The sequence below is a fragment of the Habropoda laboriosa genome, unplaced genomic scaffold (genome assembly GCF_001263275.1).
Source record: "Habropoda laboriosa isolate 0110345459 unplaced genomic scaffold, ASM126327v1 scaffold387, whole genome shotgun sequence".
NCBI lineage: Eukaryota > Metazoa > Arthropoda > Insecta > Hymenoptera > Apidae > Habropoda > Habropoda laboriosa.
Window position 1 is genome coordinate 284922 of NW_017100510.1, and position 24579 is coordinate 309500.

General features: G+C 37.8%; 1 protein-coding gene across 1 annotated transcript in view; it reads left to right on the top strand.

Annotated features, from left to right (window-relative positions):
* Positions 1–24579, top strand: part of LOC108576330 (homeotic protein empty spiracles-like) — a 56399-nt gene that overhangs the window by 7708 nt on the left and 24112 nt on the right. The gene's annotated exons all lie outside the window — the stretch shown is intronic.

Below are 24579 nucleotides of genomic sequence, written 5' to 3' on the forward strand. Positions count from 1 at the left end.
AATCCAATTGATTCTTATTTAGTATGCATGTCGCTATGGTCGGTAGTAGAATAAAAGAAAACTATTGAAAATTAAAAAAATGGCGGCACTTCGAATAGGAAGTATCCATTTTTGCGACTTTTTTTCGTCTTTCAGAGGCTCCAAAAATCAGAAAAATATATATTTTGGCATAATTCTGCTACCGACCATAGCCACATATGTTCTGAAGACGTGTGCAAAATTTGAGATCGATTGGTTCAGTAGTTTTTGCCAGATCGTGGCAACCATTTCAGAAAACACGGTTCCGAGAGAAACGCGTTTAAAGTTTTCAGTGCAATTTAGATTCTCCCTTGATGTGTCACACTAAACGAGCTATAACTTCGTTATTTTACCGAAGACAACTATAAAGCTTCAGGAGTACATACCTTAAAGAGTTGTACTTTCGATATATGCAAAAAATGAAAATTGATTTTTTGAAACCGTCACACTAGAAGACCCTCTTAAGTTACAGTCAAAACGAAGACCTCTCTAGGGTTAAGATATTGACGAGAAATTGGAGTATTTCTTTTAACGATTAAGTAGGTAATTTGTTTGGGAACTTAATTTAGGTAAGAAATTTACCGACAATTGGATTATTCGTTTAACGTTTATTCAGTTTCTTCAATTTCTCGGTGTGGTCAGTTGGAATTTTTTAGTTTCATAATTTAGTTTAATAGGAGTTTGATACAATTTTTAGTGTTGTTATTGTTGAGAGAAAATTTGGTTAAGAAATTAAGTAAACGTTAGATTACTTCTTTTAATATTTATTCAATTTCTTGTCGTAATTTTTATTTCATTTATGGAAAATACGGTTTTTAACGATGTTATTTTTGAGGAAGCGTTTCAACTACAAATTAGATTCTTCATTTAACGTTTCAGTCATTTGTTGAATATGTATAATTCTTTATGTGGTCAGTTGGAATTTTTGTTTCTTTTATGGGAAATTTAATACGGTTTTTAATCTTGCTATTATTAAGAAAGTGTTTGGTTAACTAAAAATTAGATTATTTCGTTTAACATTTAAGTAACTCATTTAACATGCGTATATCTCAGTATGATCTGTTGAAATCATTTGTTGCTTCGTTTATTGGGAATTTAATATAATTTTTAGTATTATTATTTTTGAGATGATGTTTGAATAAGAAACGAACCAGAAGTAAAATTATTCAACGTTTATTCAAACAATCGATACAGTCTGTGTTTTCAGCATATCTCCGTTACGGAACTCTCGACTGTCGTAGCGATGCTGTTTTGTTTCGTAATTAACCGCGTTAATCATCAAATTAAACATGAAATTTGATCGAAATCGATCGAGCGTCTTCGACAAGCATATTTGTGCAATACGTTGCAGAAAGTTTTTCAAGTGGTTCGATTAAATTACAAATACCTCGAGAATAGTAAGTTTATAATCATTTCCATAAATACCGTTGTACAATGCATGCGATGGAGTTTAAGGCTTACTAGTTACGTGTCGTTAAACAACGAAGACTTAGTCTCGAAGCTACTTAATAGCTACCGTGTTATGGTTTCCGAATACGAGACCCTCGGAAGTTCCTATTATAAGAAGAGTCTCGTATTAGGTACCCAATTTTGTTTTAGCGTACAAAGCGTTACCGATGAGCCCACGAAGTCTGCGGCGCTGAAGAGACAGATTTAATATGCCCAATGTGTGAAGAAAGACAGAAAAAGTAGACATTTTTTAAATCTTCGTATTTGCATAGTTTTCCTTTTTATTTTATTACCAAGGAGCCGAATTTTCTTTACCGTACATTCCAGTACCTTACAAAAGAATACGCATCGTACTTCTAAAACATGCATCGAATTTTAATAAAAGTGTTCTTAGTCGACAGTTATGACTTCTTTGAGAAATGGGTCTCGTATTAGGCAACTTTACCCTATCCTTGAAAATTGCTGTCTTCACAGAAGCATTAAAAGAACTGAAATTACCTAATAATTCTTCCTTGCCGCTACTTTCACAAAATACCACACTAAGCAGGGACGAATTTTCACGTCAAAAATATTCCGCAAATTCGCATAAGTACAATTGACAAAAGATACGATTCACCGTGCTCCCGTTCATCCACAATCGTCACACGATTCTCGACGAAAATAAAATTGGAGAAAAACCACCTCGACACCGTTCCCATAAAATCGAACGCTTATTCACCTCGAAGAACCGCGTTGCTCTTCTTCACCACCATCACACGAGGCCGTGAAAAATGGCGTCGATTCCGTAACAAGCTGCCTTTCCCGTGCAGAAAATCACGCGTTCATATTCAATCTCCGCCTCTTCCGCGAACACTTCATTCAAAATCCCCCGTTCGAGGTGCGAAACGAGCAGGGAAAAGTCCCTAGGGGCGAACTCGCGATGCACCAAAGGGGCACAAACATGGCCACGATTTCGTTCCGTTCGTGAAACTTGTTCTCCCGTATACCGGGTGGTGCGTGATCGTTTCGAATATTTTTAGGATTCTTGTGGATTTTGCAGTGTTGGAAAAATACGTTTCTCTGTGGAGACGCGATTTTTCTGGGGGAATTTGTACGAGGATTTCGAAGTCAACGCGAGAGGTATGGTTAAATTCGTTCTTCTGTCAGGTTTATAGAGTTTCGTTGAGAAGTTTAGAGTGCAGGAGAATTGAGAGTGATTATAGGGAGAATAGTGAATTCGGAGGGAACGATGAAGTTTGTTTTGTCGAGTTCGGTGTGAGTCTTTGAATTTTCGGAATGGAAATGGAGTTGTGTTGGTTTGAATGGGAATTAGGTGAATTACATCGCACTTTTGCGTTGCGTGATTAACCTATAATAACGTGTCAGAGATTCTGGTGAAGATGTGAGAGAAATAGTTGTATCGATAAGAAAACTTCATCGTGATCCTAACTTTCGTTTCAATTCCTAAGACTGAGAATTACAAAATATAATTAATCTGTAACAGACTAACTTTTATTACACGATGCAGTACTAAAATAGCAAATGGCTGACGCTTAGATGCACGGTCAGAAAAGAAATCATAGGTTAAGGGGTTAGCCCTAGAGTGGTCTTCGTTTTGACTGTTAAGACACTTAAGACTTTTGGGTGGAAAAGGACCTAAGACCTTACGTGTAATAATTTTTCTTTCCAACGCGAAGTACGAACCTAGACAATGAACGTTTAAAATAATGTCGAGGAACGTAAACTTGATAACAGCAAAAATGACTAAAAGTATAAAAAGGCGGTGGGTCAAAAAAGACCCGAACACCGCTCTAGGGTTAATCTTAGGAATTGTAGCGTAGCTGTATCGTTTGAAAAAATTGCAACGAGATTGAAATCTTGAGAAAAATGCGACCTTGAAGAGAGAATCCTTAATTCGTGGCTATAAAATAATTTAATTAGTTCCTCTAACGTTTTTTCGCATGTAATTTGAAAAACTTGCACTGAATTTAAAATCTCGAAGGAAGAACTATTCCTTCCTAGCTCTACAGTAATTCAATCCTGCAACATTTCTTCGTATACCACTTGAAGAAATTGCAGCGAATTTGAAATCTCGAAGAAAATATCACCTTGAAGAGAGAATTCCTCTTTCGTACCAATTATTTTTCCGCACGATCCAAAGTCAGCGGAGATATTTTAGTGGAAACACCTTGTACATATACCCACCACTCCCCGGATAAATTTATGCTAATCGTCGTGTCAAGTATCGATGTCGACGTGTACTCTTTTCTTGCTTTTCCTGGCCGTCGGCTGATCTCGTAACTTAACATCCAGAATAACCCAATGGATGCCTGTTTGCCACCCGATTAGGGCAATACACAATCCACCCAACTCTATACTTAAATGCGCATACATATAGACAGTCCTGCACGTTCGAGCAAGAAGCGGTGTGTTTCTCGTACAAAGACGTACAAAGGAAAAAATCGACAGCGAGAGAGAGAGAGAGAGAAAAAAGAGCGATTTTCCAATAGAGTCGAATGTAAAAAGTGGATTTTTTGATTGAGCGATTAATCTCGGAGAGAAACGAGAGCGTGGCGAGCGCAAAAACGTCCGATCGACGGGGGGAATGTAATTAGGGGAAAAAAATCTCTGGCTGCGTGATTGGACGACACTTGAACGATAATGAGCCGAAGAGAGAGAGAGAGAGAGAGAGGGAGGCGTTTTCGTGTAATAACACGGCCGAGATTCGAAGCGGCAAATTATCGGTTGCGTAACGCAGAAATCACGGATTCCGGATGGGCCGAGGGGAATTGAAAGGGAAACGAAGAGATAAAACGAAGAATTCGGGGCGGCTGTGTTGTTGCGTTTAGATGTTCGTTAAGGATTGTGTAATTCTGGTGTTGAAAATGCATGAATTCGTTCTTCGCTCTTTTTTGCGTGTTTTCGCCGAATTTTGTTGGTGCGTCTTTTAAAGTGGCGGAGCTAAGCGAAATTTTGCGAGTCAGTGCTGATTCGGTTAATCGAATTCGTATGTAATAGGGTGGAATTATAGGATACGCGTTGATTTTAAAGAAGAACTGATAAAAAATAAGGTTTTTCTTTAGCGGTATTACGTTAATTTTTTTACTTCTCTTTGTAACTATTTCTTAATTATAATTATTTTTTTGAACCTTAGGTGAAGCACTTTACTTTATACTATTTTTAATGAAATATTAGAAAATTTTAAAGAAAATCAGCAATTGGTATCAAAGATTGATCTTACTAGAAAGCATACGTACATAAAAATTGGCCTTATGTTTACCATTGTCCTTTGAATCCTATCAAATTTGGCTTCATGCGAATGGTACAAAAAGAAAAATGATGATACATCTGTAAAATAGTCCTGCAACAAGTTACTAAAACCCGTAGTTTTCGATTTGCAACAATTTCACATTAGCAACAAGGTGACCACAAAATGGACCATTTTTTACCATTGTCCGTACCATCCTACCAAATCTAACTTCACACGAAGTAATACTAATGCATCCTGAAATAATCATTCAACAGATCACTAAAATCCGTAGCTTTCTGAATTTTAACAATTTCACGTTACCAAAAATGCCCAAAACGGACCATTTTCCACTATTGTCCTCTCCATCCCGTCAACCCTAATTTCACACGAAATAATACCAATACATCTCTGAAATAATCATTCAACAGATCATTAAAATCCGTAGCTTTCTGAATTTTAACAATTTCACGTTACCAAAAATGCCCAAAACGGACCATTTTCCACCATTGTCCTCTCCATCCCGTCAACCCTAATTTCACACGAAATAATACCAATACATCTTTGAAATAATCATTCAACAGATCATTAAAATCCGTAGCTTCCTTAATTTTAACAATTTCACGTTACCAAAAATGCCCAAAACGGACCATTTTCCACCATTGTCCTCTCCATCCCGTCAACCCTAATTTCACACGAAATAATACCAATACATCTTTGAAATAATCATTCAACAGATCATTAAACTAAAATCCGTAGCTTTCTGAATTTTAACAATTTCACGATACCAAAAATGCCCAAAACGGACCATTTTCCACCATTGTCCTCTCCATCCCGTCAACCCTAATTTCACACGAAATAATACCAATACATCTTTGAAATAATCATTCAACAGATCATTAAAATCCGTAGCTTCCTTAATTTTAACAATTTCACGTTACCAAAAATGCCCAAAACGGACCATTTTCCACCATTGTCCTCTCCATCCCGTCAACCCTAATTTCACACGAAATAATACCAATACATCTTTGAAATAATCATTCAACAGATCATTAAAATCCGTAGCTTCCTTAATTTTAACAATTTCACGTTACCAAAAATGCCCAAAACGGACCATTTTCCACCATTGTCCTCTCTATCCCGTCAACCCTAATTTGACACGAACCACACAACGAAGAGCACAATGTAAAAATTGAAAAGTATGAAGTGGTAATTTTCATTCTAACAATCCTCTCGTCCCTCCCTCCGATTATCCACATCTTTTATTGTTTCTTTCAAGCAGCCCCGGTCAGAGCAGCAATTTGAAAAGGTAAAACGGCGTTCAAGGGATTCAGACACTTATCGAATGAACCGCCCGAAGCGACGTCTCAGTCAATGATTCGATGATGAAGTGGCCTCTCTCCCGATGCCGTGTGTTACTCCGTCGTGGTTTGCTCGCTTTTTGGTCAATTTTGTCTCATCAGCGTGTTACTTGAGGCGGTGTTCTTGGAACAGGAACGAGAGGTCCTCGCGTTACCATTCGATCACTGTTATTTCTCGAGTTACTTGACCGAGCTGGATAGGCTACCATTTTCATCGTGACTTCGTAGTCAAACGGAGAGGCTAACCACTTATCTAATAGCCCCGACACCGCGTATTACCTTAGAAAGTTGCGTAGAATTTCGTGGAATTTCAGAGAGATTTAGTATTCCGTCGAGAATGTTCCTGGAGAAATTACACGAAATACGAATTATTCATTTACTTCGGTAATGTTTGTTTGCTTGAGCTTCGAAATGGTACTCGTTGCTTGTAATGTAATTATGCCGATTAGTTTTTCTATCTTGGTGGAATTGCTGGAACGAGGTATTTCGCTGGAAAATTGCGTGGAATTTTCTGGAATTTAATTTTATAGTCTTGAGCTCGATTTAGTATTCTATTGAGAATGTTCCTGGAGAAATTATAGTTATATCTGTTTAGTCGTCTTCAAAATAATCTTCGTTGCTTGTAACATAATTGTGACAATGATTTTTTCAATTTTCGTGGAATTGCTGGAATTCAATTTTTAGGTGATTTTAAGCTTATATAGCGAATTTTATTCGTTTCTTCAGCAATATCTGTTTGGTCGTCTCCAAAATAATCTTCGTTGCTTGTAACATAATTGTGACAATGATTTTTCCAATTTTTATAGAATGAGATTTTCTCTGGAATGAGTTTGTCGAGATGGCTTTTTTACCTCATTTCGTTTTGTCGAAGAATTGACTCAAAATAGGGTTCCCCTAGAGGAAGTTTCAGTTTGGAAGACAGGGAAAAGGATCCAGTTCCTCTTCGTTCGAAATGGGAACTTCTGGTACCATTCGACTTCCGTCAGCTTCCCAATTACAGTAGGAAGTGAACAGATTCGAACGTGACTTCGAGTAAACGAGTAGTTGGACTTCGTGAAGTGTCTTATATAGCACACGATCTCGAATTGTCACCTTCTTTTAGGTATAATTGAATCGGTGAGATCAGAAGTGGCATAAGTCACTCTTACTTAATTTTTCAGGAACGAGAAAACACTATTTCTTCTTTTTTTTTTAATTGAAGACTATATTTTCGTCAAAATTTTTATGAAATGTGTATGAAAATGTAGTTTTCTTTATCAATAATAGTTGCCATTTCTATTTTGATTCTTTTTTCAAAAATTAGGGACAATATTTTTGTCAAAATTTTTATGAAACGTGTATGAAAGTGTAATTTTCTTTATCATTAGTAATTTTTACGATTTATGTCATTTCTGCACTAAATGATACGAATTAAAATAAAAAACATTTTATTTGAAAATAAATTTACGAAAGCATGAAGCTACAATCTTAAATTACGAGTTGCCATAAATTAAGTATACTCGATCGTCTTAGCTAATTTGTGTTATTTCCGCACTCATTTGCTATATTCAAACGCGAGCAACGTGATTCGATGCAGAATTGAATTTTCAAAAAAAAAAATTTACCCACGTTGTTCCGCTCTTCGTGTGAGTGTGCACGATTTTAAAACGTCGGAGGACGGTAAAAGAGATAATTGAAGAGATTTCAGGTTGGTAGGGAAACGTATGAAGCGTTAGAAAAATTTCTGGACGCCAAGTTGGACTAATTGTCGAGTTCTCGCGGCGGAGACAGCAGTTTATCTAGCAATTAGCCGGTATCGGTAATTACCATTGCGAGTTCTCCACCCTAACGTCCGCTACACAGAGAAGCAGAGGAAAAGAGGAAACGAGAGGGAGGGAAGGTCGTGGAACCGTTTCGATAAGGAATTCTCGAGCCGTTTTCTCTAATCTATTCCGGCGCGACCTCGTCGCTCTTCGTGGCACATAATGGTGCCAAGAGAACTTCTTTTTGTCTCCTCCTGATCTTCTTCCTCGTTCTCAGTTGCTCTTCTTACAGTCCATCCTGTGGTATTAGCTTTTATTGGGTATCATTCTGCTGGAACTCTCGGAAGGCTTTGGAAATGTATTTTTAAGCATTCTAGGAAATTCTTCTTGCTCTGATATTCTGTGTACGTAATTCTGAATATTGAAGGCACTGAAATTCTGAATTCTGGGCACTGAATTCGTTGAAATTCTGTATATGAAATTCTGAATTCTGAAATCACGGAAATTCTGAATATCTATTGAAATCGCTGAAATTCTGAATACTGAATTCGCTGAAATTCGGAATTGTGAAACCACTGAAATTCTGAATGCTGAATTCATTGAAATCCTGAATACTGAAATTCTGAATTTTAAAATCACTGAAATCCTGAATTCATTGAAATTCTGAATATTGAATTCACTGAATTCCGAAATCACTGAAATTCTAAATACTGAAATTCTGAATACTGAAATCAGTGAAATTCTGAATACTACAATCACTGAAATTCTGAATACTAAAATCACTAAAATTCTGAATACTGAATTCCGAAATCACTGAAATTTTTAATACTGAATTCACCGAAATTCTGAATACTGAAATCATCGAAATCCTGAATACTAAAATCACTAAAATTCTGAATACTGAAATCACTAAAATTCTGAATTCCGAAATCACTGAATTCACCGAAATTCTGAATACTGAAATCACCGAAATCCTGAATGCTAAAATCACTAAAATTGTGAATACCGAAAACACTGAAATTCCGAATACTAAATATCGCTGAAACTCCTTTACATTCACGAAAAACACTTCGCGAATTGCCAGAAGCGACGCATCTTTCAAAACACGTCTCTCAGATTACCTAACCTTTCACTTATTGGTAAGAAAAAAAAGAAGAAAAGTATCATCAACGAGATTACAAATGTATTTTTAACGATATTACCATCTCTCTAATTTTTCATAATTGCTCACTTCATAAATTATTTAGAGGAAATTACATCTGAACCGTTTTTTGCGTACTTTGCGAGCTCCCCTCCGTCTTATATGCTAATGGAAAGTGTATGTAACGAGCGCAGCTATCTTAAACGACGTTAAAAATGTGTTCTTAACGACCCTGCCACATTTTTCTTCATTCCGTCAATAAATTACAAGAAATGGATAACGATCGAAGTGTCATTCGTTGCACATTTTTTTCTTCCACCGGTAGACGATACATTAACGAATCTATCTGTCATAATTGACTCTCAATACCCAGTTTCGCTGTACACATTTATTTTTCTCCTTCTTCCCTACATTTCGTCCCGTTTCTCAGCTCGTTCGATACGCCGTTGCCTCAGTGCTCGTGTGTGCCTATGCTTCCTCGATTATTACCTTCGCGTTTAGATTTCTCGTGCATTAAGCGAGGGACTTGAAATCGTTACGACGTTGTAAAAAATCCTTACAACGTTGAATCTGTGCCACTTTGCTCGCCCACATGTTATTATACCGCGTTACGCTGTCGTTGTACTGTAATCAATGCTCGTTACGAAAGAAGAAAGGGGGAAAAGAAGAGAAGAAGAAAAAACAACGTCTTGATAACAGAATATTTAGATAACAGAAATTCTAATGTAGCTGCATACTCGGATCGTTCCACGTTTCTACTTCACAATTATGCTTCATTAGGGCAAAAAACTTCCCGCGTGTGGCAACTTCAGAGGAACGTAAATTTCTTCGTCTCTAAATGCTGCGGTATAACGATCACTTCGAAATGGTGAGAAAAATATTTCTGACGATATTTTGTAAAAATTCTGTTGCACTTCTTAAGTACTTTTTTTTTTTTTTTTAACGAATATTCTTATATATTTCCCCGGGATTTCGCTCTACTTTATTACTATAATTTGGTGCACCGTGTTTTGCTACAATTTACCGCATCCTATTTCAGTGTAATTCGGTATAATTGACGGTAATATATTTCGCTTGTAATTTAGTATATTATATTCCGGTATGATTCATATTTTATTATGATTTTCGTTCAAATTACTACCATTTCTCTATAATGTTTCACTATTTTATTGTAACTTTCCTTGAAATTACTACCATTTCTCTATAATTTTTCACTATAAATTGCGCTGGCGTAATTTTCACTCACTCGATTCTTTTATTCACGACGCGAGTCTTTGCTTAATTTGGGAAAATTGCGGAGAAGCTGTGAAAAATGTGACAGAAGAATTTGTAGTACAGTGTTTCGTTCAGTAGGTGGGTTTTTCGTACTTTGGGAAAATAGTGGAGAAATGATGAAAAATGCGGTAGAGAAACTTGAGGATTTCGCGAAATTTACAAAAATTTACACTGAGTTGATAAAATAATCGAGCCAAAGAAGCATTATGAATACCTGCTAGAAATTCTTCTCTCACATATCTTACCATTTTTCCAAATTTACAAAAAGAACCGACTTGTTCAATAGGTCTTTCACATTTCCTACAATTTCTCCACTATTTTCCCAAATTTACAAAAAACTCTTTCACGTTAATAAAACAGCCGAATCGATGAAACACTATAGGTACCATAAATTCTTCTTTCACATTTCCTACCATTTTCCTAAATTCACGAAAAACTTATTTCGTTGATAAAACAGTCGAATCAACGAAACACTACACCACAAATTCCTCTTTCATATTTTTATACAATTTCTCCACTGTTTTCCCAAATTCCCAAAAAATTCACTTCGTTGATAAAATAAATTCCTCTTTCACATTTTATACCATTTTCCCAAATTTCCAAAAAAATAGTCGAATCGATGAAACACTGTAGGTACCATAAATTCCTCTTTCACATTTCCTACCGTTTTCCAAAATTTCCCAAATCTCACTTCGTTGATAAAATCACTGTATACCATAAAATTCCTCTTCGTACTTCCTCCACTATTTTCCCAAACATACAAAAAGCTCGCATGTTCGATAAAAAACCACCCGAGCGAACCTGTGTCACGCTTGTCAAAAGCCTTCGTCGTAGCTTGGCCAGATTTCTCAACGATCCCCGTTCTCCGGTATCAACTTTAAATCTACAATTGTCCCTGATTACACGAGCAGAGAAGAAAAGAAGGAGAGAAACGCAAGAAGAAAAATGAATCGTCCCGGGGGTTTTGATCGAACGTCCAACTAACGGAATATTCAATTAAGAAAAGTCCCGTCGCGGTACGTATAAAGTCTTTAAACGTTAGACGGTAAATCTCCTACTATTCTCGGTCTTGTCGGTCGCATGAGCTGGCACGAAGCGATTTTTTAATGACGTCTGCCAACGGCAGAACGAACAGTTGCAATACTAATTACCTCTAATATACGGTTACGCAAACGGAATGGACGTGATAGCGGAATGAATCCCCGCCGTTCGGTCTGCCAGTCGACACTGTTTACAGGGAATTGATATTACGAAAGGGAATTGCCTTTGCAGTTAAGTCACGAGCAATTATCATTAGCCGTCGCGAGTAATTACCCTTTTGTTAAGTGAAACATGTAACCCGCGGAACGGCACGATTCAAGCAGCGTTTTGTAAAACGCTTTTAAACGGGAGAGGGGAGGTCGGTTCCGTGGGCATGGTCATGCAAATTTTACGGCCAAGCGCGCGAACCAGCACAGACCTTCCTAGAAAATCGAGCTTCAACGACTCGTGCGAGGAATTATAGACGCGAGGATAATTCTACGGATGTTTTTCTTTTTTCGCGTGAATAGAGGTGCTAATGTGAGCGTAAGATTCTGAGATTGTTGGGGAATTTTTTTGTATTCGTTGAGGTGGTGAAGAGTCTGAGGAATGTTGGGAAATTTTTCTGTATTTATTGTGGTGGCGAAAATTTAGAGGATTATAGGGAAATTTTAGCGTTTACGTCAAGTTGGCAAAGATTCCGAGGATTGTTGAGAAATTTTTAGGTTAGGTTAACGTGGGGAAGAACCTGAGAAATGGTGGGAAATTTTTGTGTATTAATTGTGGTGGCGAAGATTCTGAGGATTATTGGGAAACTGTTACGTATTAATTGTGATGGCGAAGATTCTGAGGATTATAGGGAAATTTTAGCGTTTACGTCAAGTTGGCAAAGATTCCGAGGATTGTTGAGAAATTTTTAGGTTAGGTTAACGTGGGGAAGAACCTGAGAAATGGTGGGAAATTTTTAAGTTGAGTTAGTGTGGGGAAGGTTCTGAGGATTGTTGGAAAGGGTTTGTGTATGTGTTAGCGTGGCAAAGATTTTCAGGATCCTTGCAAAATTTAGGTTAGGATAAACCGTTAGGTTAGCGTCGGGAAGAATCTGAGGAATGGTGGGAAATTTTTAAGTTGAGTTAGTGTGGGGAAGGTTCTGAGGATTGTTGGGAAGGTTTTGTGTATGTGTTAGCGTGGCAAAGATTTTCAGGATCCTTGCAAAATTTAGGTTAGGATAAACTATTCCAAAGATTAATTTTCCAATTTGCAATCTTTATTCTCTTATGTATTACACGAGAATATTTAGAAGAACTAGAAAACGTTTAATTAAGCACTGAAACAATTAATTCTCAAATTTCCCACTTATCAATCAAAATCTCACTTAAACAGATTCAAATTTCCCGCCCTTCCCCAACTTCGAAACAAAAAGAAAAAAACCACCAACCTCACGTATCTCACACAAAAAGTTGTTCAACGCTAACTATAGGCAAACGAAATAAAATTGATGAAAGGGGACACAGTGAAAACTGCCATAGAAAGCACGCCGACAGCAATGGCGGCGTCGCGCGTGCACGCGTTTCTATTCGCCGTGATCGAGGACTACACGCACAATGCCACGTTAATCAGCATTATTAAAGCGTCGTTTACCCTCGTGACGTTCGCTTCGTGGGGTGTCCATCGCTAACAATATCACTCGGTAGCCTTCCTGTCATCTTCCACTTTTTTTTATCTCTTTTTTTTCTCTTCGAAACGCCGCGCGATTCCACGGGTGTCCCTCGTGTTTCCCCATGTGTTCCTCTTCTCTCTCTCTCTCTACTTGCCCTGCGTTTTGGACCGATCGAAAAACGACTCTCTGTCTCGTTGATCGTTCAGGTTCCAACCACTCGACAATGACACGTCGATATTTCTCCCTTTTTTTTTCCTTCTTCCCTTTCCTCTCTCGTCTTCGTTCGTTCCTTTGTGACTCGGATTGACGTCTTCATTGAACGAGTCGTCACGCTCGAACGAGGATCCGCCGTGTAAATTGAACAATTGGACGATCTGATTTCTCTGCGAGCGACTCGTGTTGGTTTTCTTTTTTTTTTACGAAGCTGTTTGTATTCTCTGATTGTTCGAGTGTTTACTACTGTTGTATCGCGTGGAATCGGTGAGGCTGAGCGGTGTTTCTGGGCTCGGAGGACTGTTTACTTCGTAGTTCGTAGCGTGAATATGTTTCTCTTCTCTCCTTTTTTTTTTTGTAAGTGCGCTAGTTAAATGTTTATCTAAATTTTTATTCACGAATTTGAAGAATATTTCGACGAGACAGTAAAGAAGTTTCGTTAAAAACAGTGGAAAGATTACGGTTTTTCGTAACATTAAGAAACGCGTGTCCTGAATTCCCAAATTTTCTATTTTTCTAAAGAAAATTCACCTTTCTCATATTCTTCGCGAGAGAAGAACGTTCAATACCATGGTATCGCTTGTAACTTGATCACCGTTTAAAATCTCACATTGAACAAATTTGAATTTCCCGCGTTTTCTCGCCTGCGAGTAGAAAAATAAACGAGACAATTTTAATACGAGTTTGCGATGTATCTAACTTCTCCGCGAGTCGGAGGAGAAGAGATATCTACATGAAAATGTAATGCTAATTGCTAGTATGGCAATTAGAGGCCGGCGCTGCTCGTGTATGCAAATCACGCGACATCTTCAATTCCGTCCGCGTGGAAAAATCGTCACCGATATCCGGTATCGGCGAGACGTTTCGCCGTGTCGAGCGGCTAGCCGATCCTGTAATTAAATAGTAATCGCTCATTACCACGGTTCGTCATTTGTCGTGTTCGCGCGTCTCAACGGCGACCGGTTCCGGCGGGAGTCGTTAAGCCCGCGATTAAAAAGTAAAAATCTGGAAAGGTGATTAGCTGAAATTTATGGAAAATTTCCCGGGTATCTCAATCAGCTGTTATCGGTATTTAATTACGACTGAAATTGGAGAGAATGTGTTTCCTTTTTTCAAATATGAAAACTACAATTGTACGATATTTTTTTGTTCGTAGAGTAAAGTATAATTTTAACCTTCCGGAAGAATTATAGCTTTTTTCATTATCTTAATTTATGTGGTTTCTATTTGCATCGCGGAAACATAGATAAGTAAATAGTGAAATAGAGTTGTTTTTCAATTTTGCCAAGTTTTTATTGAGAATTTCCGTGGGTTGGCAGGCGTCTAGGGAAATATTTTTGGGGATTTATTTAATTCGTCGGCACGTCTAGTTAATGCTAGTTTATGATCATATAGGAATATTTATTTTCGCGTTTACGAAATCAGGGGAAAATTAAGTGTCAACTTGATAATTAGTAACAGAGTAAAGAACCGAGCTCGAGAATTAATAAGTTACTAGATATACGTAACGTAAATATATAAATTAACTTAACCGTTAATAACTTATCTAATGTATGCAATATAAATATACACAAGTTAACTTAATAATTAAGAACAGTGCTAATAACACAGATTCCGAAATATTAAAAGAACCATAAACTAAAGGCAACATCGACGCCCATCTTCGTCTCAAAATTGCAACGACCCGTTTCCACCAAACCTCAAAATTAAATTTACAATTAAATATTTAATACACGCAATACAAATATGTATCTACAACTTACGTAATGAATAATTTAAACGTACGAATATAAACTACCTCGATAATTTGTAACAGAGTTAACAACGTAAATTCCAAAATATTAAAAAATCCCCAAATGACGCCATTTTCATCTCAATACTGCAACGACCTCTATCTTTCTTAAAACTAAAAATTAGCACAATATTTCTCACAGTCAGTCCCAGCACACGATCACACTTATCCGCGACAATCTCCCGTATCAATTTGCTAGAAAAAAAAAAAAAGAATCCTAAATCGTCGAACGAATGGACCGCAGCCTAATAAACAAGAGCCATCAACTTCAGACTTCACGAGAGGACACGAACGAGATATTTCCATGGCTGCCCAGCGGCTTTCTCGAAAACAGAAAATTAGCACGATATTTCTCCGCGGTGAACACGGTGTTCCATGCATTACGTGCGATTAATCGTAACTGCGAGCCGGTCGATTGAAATGGTAATTTCACTGGCCGCGTTACACGCGTTAAAGGTTTCAATAGGTTGCTCGCGGAGAATAAGTTAACCGATACCAACGGTTGTGCTTTCCTTTTCTTTCTTTTTTTTTTTTTTGCTTTTTTCTCTCCCTCTCTCTCTCTCTCTCTCTCTCTCTGTATCTCTGCGTTCTGGTACACACAGTCTGGGTCGTCGCGATTGTTCACCGGTGAATTTACATAATTACGAAGGCGGTCGGTAATATACGGCGGCTGATTTGCATACTTAATTCCGTAATTGGCGCTTCTTAATTGTTTAGTCGACTGCGTAATTCACATGGGACCTGAGCTTGATATGCTATTTCGTTGCGGGAGGAACGGAGCCAAAGGAGACGTTAATGGTCCGCGGTGACGTGATTATCCTCGAGAATAAGAACTCTCTCCGAGAAATATATTCCACCGTTCTTCTTGCGGATTGATCTTGAGCACTATTTTTGGTAATACCGTGAGATCGTCCCGTTCAAGTTGGTTCGTTCTGTTGTTAAAATTAACGAAGCAGTAATGTATAGTTACACGGTATTTTTTGTTTTTTTCTTTACTGTTAATTGCCGCGAAGTATTTTAGAAGATTGCGAGAACGGCTGGATTTTTTTTTCTTTCCGGGTAGAGATGGTAATTTACAGGTTCCCGCCGCTTGGAGTTTTAACGGGAAGCGTTTCATTTGGGAATTGTTGAAAGTTGGAATTCTAGGGATTTAGGTTGTATTTCTTACGCTTGGGCTAATTTATTCGTGGCTGTTTTACCGTTTTACCGTTTTAATTATTCGCTCTTCGAGTTCATTTTGGAGGTTAACACCTTCTGTTTCAGGATTGTACGGGGTTGAAAATGTGTGTTGAGAAATAGAGGGTTTTTCAATGGGGGATTTTATGATATAAGGAAGTTGCTTTAAATCATTTGTTGAAATAATATAATGAAAATTTGAATTCTTTTAGTTTTTCTTGCTATAAATAATTTTATATCGATCGATACCTTTTACGATCATTATTTACCTAGTACAGGTACCAACATTTATTATTTACCACTAAAATATTACTAGAATCTGCAAATTTCTTTCAACACTGAATCCTCGTTACAAATTATTAGCTATTCAATTGTTGAATAAATTCTATATCGATCAATATTATTCACGATCACCATTTATTTACTGTACCAACATCTACTATTCACCACTAAAATATTACTAGAACCTACAAATCCCCAAATCTTTTCGAACATTGAATCCTCGCCACGAAGTATTGACAGTTCAATTATTGAATAAATTTTACATCGATCGATACTTTTTACGATCATCGTTTACTTAGTACAGGTACCAACATTTACTATTCACCGCTAAAATATTACCAGAATCTACAAACTCCTTTCAACGCAGAATCCGCACTACAAACTATTGGCTATTCAATTATGTATTGAATAAGTTTTACATCGATCGTGATTCACCAACTTAATATACCAACATTCATTATTCACCAATAAAATGTTACTAGCATTTACAAATCCCCGAATCTCTTTCGACATTGAATTCTCACTACGAAATATTGGCTACTCAATTATTAAATAAATTTCATAACGATCAATACTATTCACTATCGTCATTTACTTAGTACAGGTACCAACCTTCACTATTCACCAGTAAAATATCACTAAAATCAACAAATCCCCAAATCACTTTCAACTAGAGCTATTACTTTTAACCAGGTATTCGAGTACCCGTGAGATACACGGGTAGATGAAAACAACACGATCGACCCGGGTATCTCACGAGTACTCGAATATGTACATGAAACAGTCGAAATCTCGGTGGCCGCTACCGCTGGTGGTTCCCCGGGCAAACAAATGCGGATCGGTCGCGACAGCGATGCAACGATGCCGACGTGTCAAAGTGCACCTGTACCCTAACACAATATCGTTTTGAAACCTCTGCCGAAACAGTCGACGAATAATAGATATCTACTCTCAGCTGTCTCATCTCATCAGATACCCGGGTGCTTTCTGATTACCCGAGTATCTCACGAGTAACCTGGGTGTCTCTTAAGTAACAGCTCTACTTTCAACGTTGAATCCTCACCACGAAATATTGGCTACCCAATTATCGAATAAATTTCACATTGATCACAATTAGATCGTGATTCATTACTCACCATTAAAACATTAGGTACTGTAACCTACAAATCCTCGAATCTCCTCCAACATTGAATCCTCACCAAGAACATCTCATCCACCTGAAACTTCTCTCTCTCTCTCTCCCACATTCCTCGGTCTTCAACGACCACAAGATCCCTCCGCCACCCCTCGATTCACTCTGTCTCACTCTGTTGGCCGCGTCGTTAGCGAATCTCTAGGCGCTTCCTAGACGTCGCCCACGGCCGTCCCGGTTCTCGTTCTGCTCTGCCAGCAAAAGGGACGAAGGGAAGGTAGGACGATCGCGAGGAAGGTGTGCGCTGGACGAAGGTAAAAGACGAAGGGAGCTGCTAGACGGCCTGTAATTACGGGAAGCTTGGCTGTGCGCGCAGCTGAGCCGCCCAGAGCGACTCGAAATTACTCAAAAATAAGACCAAATCGCGAACGTATCAAATTATATCCCCGTTGATGCCCCTTAGTCTCCCTCTCTCTCTCTCTTTCCTTCTCTATGGGCAACGTTCACCAGTGTATACACGCGTTGTTTAACGTTTCTCCGGCGACGTGAAACACGTCGACCCTGACGCTAATGCGTTTTTAATTGTTCCTAACGCGGCCTGTAAACGGTTACGATGCAAATGCCGCTGCAATTCCCTCGACAACTTGCACCTCGAGGTTTTTCACAGGGGTGGTGCACGGGTGTTCCCGCTTTTCCGTGCGGGAGTTGAGAGGATTTTTCTGTGATTTATTGCATTTTGGGGATTTCAGGCTTTTCGGAGATTCCTTTGCTTGGAGTTTGACAGATTTTTGTTTCGAGATGGGACGATAGAGGGGATGGAGGATTTTGGGAGGTAATTTGGTTGTTTCGGATGTTTTTACTGAGTGAAACGAGGGACGAGAGATATTTTGTTCGTTTAGGATTTCAAGTTTTTCTGCGACTTTTTTGCTTCGATCTTCAGAGCTTTTTGTTTTCAGATGAGATAATGTAAGGCGTTTTTATCGAGGGAAAGAAGGACGAGAAATGTTTTGTAGGTACGTTTAGGATTTCAGGCTTTTCTATGATACTGTTGCTTTGAATTTGGCAATTTTCTTTTTCAACGTAAGATAATATAAGGGATGAACGATTTTTTTGGAGTAATTCGTTCAGTGGTTACTTTGGACATTTTTATCGGGCGAGAAATTTAGTGTTATAGGAGAGAAGTGAACTTTTTGGAGAATTTTGGAACTTGAATTTTTGTCGTTTCAAGGGTTGGAGATTTGAACGCGTAAAATTTGGAAATTGATACTTTCAATATTATCCCGAATGCCTGAAATCAGAAAGAAATTTCAGAAAGCGAATTTTGCAGGGAAAGGAAAGTTCGATAGAAAATCATCCAAGTTCCCTTAATTTTCTTTCCAACTCTACTGAAATTAACGGTAGAAACGTCACAGGTGCCATAGACATTCTCTTGATACTTGAAAACTATAACAGAATCTCGTTAAAAAATAAACCAACGTTGCCTTCAAGAAGGATCGTGAATGTTTCATCAAAATCGCTGTTGAACGAAATCACGCCACGTAATTTTCTTATAAACTACGAATATGGAGTACAGAAACTTTACGCAGAGTATAGCACCTTTAATAGCATAAAGAGCATTTACAATTAAACTCGTTCTTTAAAAAAAGAAACACGGAGTAAAGGTAAATATCAGGTGTGAAAGTCAATTTTTTCCAACTGGATTCGCATAATTGACTCAAAAGCGCCGAGAAAAATGGCGAAAGGTCATCGACAGTATTGAAAATTATTTCTGTCTGTTTTCATTCTTTTTGGATAAAATTTCGATTGCACCCAAAATGCACAAAAACGATTTTAGCAAAAACTTGGAGTAAAAGTGAATATTAGGTGTGCAAAGCCGCCGATTTTTCGCCGAGAAAAATGGCGAAAGGTCATCAGAAGTACTGGAAATTATTTCAATTTGTCTTCGTTCTTTTTAAATCAAATTTTGATTGTACTTGAAAAATATAGAAAAAAATTTTTAGCGAATTGCGCGTAATTGATTCAAAGTTAGCGATTTTTCGCCGAGAAAAATGGCGAAAGGTCATCGACAGTATTGAAAATTATTTCTGTCTGTTTTCATTCTTTTTGGATAAAATTTCGATTGCACCCAAAATATACAAAAACGATTTAAAACTGAATATTAGGCGTGCAAATCAATTTTCTCCAACTGGATTCGCATAATTGATTCAAAGTCAGCGATTTTTCGCCGAGAAAATTGGCGAAAGGTCATCAAAAATACTGGAAATTATTTCAGTTTGCCTTCAATTTTTTAAATCAAATTTTGATTGCACCTAAAAAATATACAAAAAGAAATTTTAGCGAATTGCCCATAATTGATTCAAAGTCAGCGATTTTTGCCGAGAAAAATGGCGAAAGGTCATCAAAAATACTGGAAATTATTTCAGTTTGCCTTCAATTTTTTAAATCAAATTTTGATTGCACCTAAAAAATATACAAAAAGAAATTTTAGCGAATTGCCCATAATTGATTCAAAGTCAACGATTTTTCGCCCAGAAAAGTGGCGAAAGGTCATCAAAAATACTGGAAATTATTTCAGTTTGCCTTCAATTTTTTAAATCAAATTTTGATTGCACCTAAAAAATATACAAAAAGAAATTTTAGCGAATTGCCCATAATTGACTCAAACCCAGCGATTTTTGCCAAGAAAAATGGCGAAAGGTCATCGACAATATTGAAAATTATTCGGATTTTCGATTTGCTTTCATTCTTTTTAAATGAAATTTCGATCGCACCCAAAATAAAAAGAAAAAAATATTAAAAATGAATCCAAAATTGCATGCAGTGCAAAATTAATCAACGAATTACGGCGTTGGAAATATCGCTGGACGGAACAATCTGATAATTTAGAACGCCGGCGGTTTGTTTAACTCGAGCGATTACTTATTCTTTTGTGTTCTAATCAATTATTGAACGGCTGGAATTGTTCGTTTCACGCGGCCAGATGCTATGGAATATTAGAGTCGCACGTTTCTATTCATCGTGCAGCAGCTTTTCACGCAACAACGACGTTAATGATCCGTCAGATGTTATCGAATAATAACCGCAATTATTAATAGATTACCGAACAGCGATTCGCGTTGAATTTGAATTAATCGACGCGTTTAACGCGACCAGGTTTCTCTCCCTCTCTCTCTTTCTTTCTCCGGTGAGTTTTTCTCTTTTTTCACGGCGTGTATCGTTTCTCCAACGATGTTGAATAATTAACCAGTGTGTAACGATGGTTTTAAGTACATAGACGTGATATTTTCCGTAATTATTGGGAATTCTGGATAATTGAACGCGGAGGAAAATATTTCAATGTTTTTGTCGGCGCTGAAATAATTGCAATTTTTTACGACTCAAGCGATATTTTGTGCATTGGACGGCTGAGTTATGGAAAATTTGAGGAAAATTGACAAATTGTTCAAGTTTAACTCGGAATCTAATTCAGAAGAAAGTGACAAATTTTGAATGACAATAATTGCAATTTTTTAGACAAGCAATATTAACGTTCAAGTTATGGAAAATTTAAGGAAAACTGAAAAATTGCTGGAGTCTAATTGTGTTCACTTTCTGGAAAATTTAATTCAGAAGAAAGTGACAAATTTGTAATAATTTGACAACAATTGCAATTTTTTAGACTGAAACAGTATTTCGTATATTGAAAAATTGAAAAATTCTCAAAGTCCAACTTCACCTTAATTTTCTGGACTTCTCTGGAAAATTGAACGCAGACGAAAGTATCAAATTTTCAACGACACGTAGGTAATTCGCAGTAATTTGACAATAAGCGAAATGTTTCAGACAGAAACTTTATAGAACACCTAAGTTACAGGAAATGGAAGGAAAATTAAGAAAATTGTTTCACTTCAAATTTCAAACACAACAGAGATATTTCAGGTGATAAAGTTAGGTGAAACACTCTGTGTAAATAAATAAGTTACAACCATGGAACATTTAAGTTTCCCAGAGGAAATGAAAGAAAAATTGAAAAATCGTTTCACATTGCTAAACGTCTGCGATCACAAGTCCTTTCGCCCAACTCCGTTCACCTCAAATATACTTGCCCTAATTTCACGTAAAATTCCAGCAAACTCGCAAACCTCAATCTTCCCATCTCCACCTATGCGAAAAAGCCAATTCCAACACGTCTCAAACGATAAACACGCTTTTCACGAAGAAACAGCTGACGACAGCATCTAATATTTCCCTCCGTTCGTTCCATTATTCCGCACCATGCCACGCTCATTACCATATTCACACGTGTCGGTAAAATTAAAAAGGTTCTCGCGAACAAATGGGTAGCTACGTGTAAACGCACGCAACTAGGTACATAGGTACTCGCGTCGTGCAGATAGAAAAACGAAGGAAAAAAGAAACTAAGGTAATTTGTGTCGTAATTGAGACGCGTGATCGATCAAAGTGGGAGAAAGGATTAGAGGTGATTCACGGTTTTAAATAAGAGTGAATTCAGTTCACGAGCGGCCGATCGATCGCGCGCATTGCCATGCGAACGCTTGAAATGTTAACTGGGTCTTTAAGGCGCACGCACGATGCGCGTCTCCGGAGCGAGAAGGTCGTCGCCAGAAGCCCGCTTTAATGGCCACATCACGTATGCACGCGCGCGGGCTTAAATAAGACGCGTTTTCCACGTGCTCGACCGTTCCTTACGATTACGGGCTCCGCTTAAGTGTTCATCCTTGATGGATCTCGGGCTGCCTTGGCCGCCTGTAAACAATGCTAATACACCACGAGTCAACGACGGAGGATCGAACGTCTATTATCGATTCTGTGCCTCCTCTTCTGGAAGAGGAAATACTGGGTTTTTAGAAGTTGTTCGATTTCTTGGAGAGTAATTATGTTTAGGGGTGTTTAGTGGTAGTTGGGACTTTTGGGACACACGTTGTGTTTTCATGGAGTGTGTCGGATGATTTAACCCTTTGCAATTTCAGAGATTTTCTTTGGCTTTTATTTGAGGAGGGAGAAGAGAATTTTGTCGAGTTTGGATATTTAAGATTTCTATGCACAGAATAATTTGAATGGTAAAGGGTTAAAATTGTGAAACTGAGCTACTTTTAACCCTTTGAAAGCTGAGAGATTTTCTTTGGCTTTTATTTGAGGAGAGAGAAGACAATTTTGTCGAGTTTGGATATTTAAGATTTCTATGCACAGAGTAATTTGCGAGTTAAAGGGTTAAAATTGTGAGTGAGTTACTTTTAACCCTTTGAAAGCTGAGAGATTTTCTTGGGCTTTTATTTGAGGAGGGAGAAGACAATTTTGTCGAGTTTGGATGTTTAAGATTTCTATGCACAGAGTAATTTGCGAGTTAAAGGGTTAAAATTGTGAGTGAGTTACTTTTAACCCTTTGAAAGCTGAGAAGGTCTTCCTTTGATTTTCCCAATTGTCTAACAATTTTGTCGAGTTTGGATATTTAAGATTTCTATGCACAGAATAATTTGAATGGTAAAGGGTTAAAATTGTGAGTGAGTTACTTTTAACCCTTTGAAAGCTGAGAGATTTTCTTTGGCTTTTATTTGAGGAGAGAGAAGACAATTTGTCGAGTTTGGATATTTAAGATTTCTATGTACAGAGTAATTTGCGAGTTAAAGGGTTAAAATTCTGAGTGAGTTACTTTTAACCCTTTGAAAGCTGAGGGATTTTCTTTGGCTTTTATTTGAGGAGGGAGAAGACAATTTTGTCGAGTTTGGATGTTTAAGATTTCTATGCACAGAGTAATTTGCGAGTTAAAGGGTTAAAATTGTGAGTGAGTTACTTTTAACCCTTTGAAAGCTGAGAGATTTTCTTTGGCTTTTATTTGAGGAGAGAGAAGACAATTTGTCGAGTTTGGATATTTAAGATTTCTATGTACAGAGTAATTTGCGAGTTAAAGGGTTAAAATTCTGAGTGAGTTACTTTTAACCCTTTGAAAGCTGAGGGATTTTCTTTGGCTTTTATTTGAGGAGGGAGAAGACAATTTTGTCGAGTTTGGATGTTTAAGATTTCTATGCACAGAGTAATTTGCGAGTTAAAGGGTTAAAATTGTGAGTGAGTTACTTTTAACCCTTTGAAAGCTGAGAAGGTCTTCCTTTGATTTTCCCAATTGTCTTGACTTCCATTTGACTTCCAATATTTCTAAAGAAAAGTTTTTTCAATTTTTTGCTTGAGATTCGAGGTTATTCTCTCGTGGTTTCTCATTCTCTAGATAAAAATTTCTATTAAAATCTCTCCCTATCTACAAAAAAAAAAATGAAGAATGTAATATTAATAAATTTTGATGAAAACCTCCTCATTCTCCAAATAAAAATTTCTATTATCTCTCAGATCCCGCATCTACCACAATTCGCAAAGAAACCATTCCAAAAATCCAGCAAAAATCCAAATTACAAACAATTTCAACTCTACAAACTTCCACCAAAAATTCTCAGCTCTTCCAGCAACATTTCTCTGAAACCACACACAGATACCTGCTTCCCAGCCCCAAGAAATATCAACGAAAAGCAACAGCGTGACATTATAGTCAATCTATACGACGAAATTAATCACACCCACGCGGCGTAACTGAAAACCCACGACGAAAGGAGAAGAAAAATGGAGAATAAAGAGAGAGAGGAAAAAAGAAAAGTTCGAATTTGATCGAGGAACGCGGCGAGCCGCGAGCAGCTAGCTCGAGAGAATCGAGCGATTTATCGTGCCGAGCTTTCCGGGCAAAGTATCCCCAGCCGACTTCCGGCAGACGTGGGTATCGGTCGATCGACATGACTCTTTCGAGGTGGAATACTCAATTACCCGAGCGGACTTCTAGGTAGCCAGCGGCTCGTGCAGCTCGTGCATTTTTTTTCTTTCCCTTTCTTTTCCATTTTCTCCTCGTTGACTCGGCTGCTCGCCTCTCACGAGGCGAATCAGGCTTGCGTGTCGTTCTTCTTTACCCCTTGCGACGACGCGCGGACAGCACCGACGATGACGCTCTCCTCGAGATGAATCGGCGGTTAAATGAAGTGGAGAGTGAGGGAGAAATTCGGGGATGGAAGACGGGAGGAGTTTCGTTTTCAATTTTGTGACTTTGCCGCGAATTTTCTG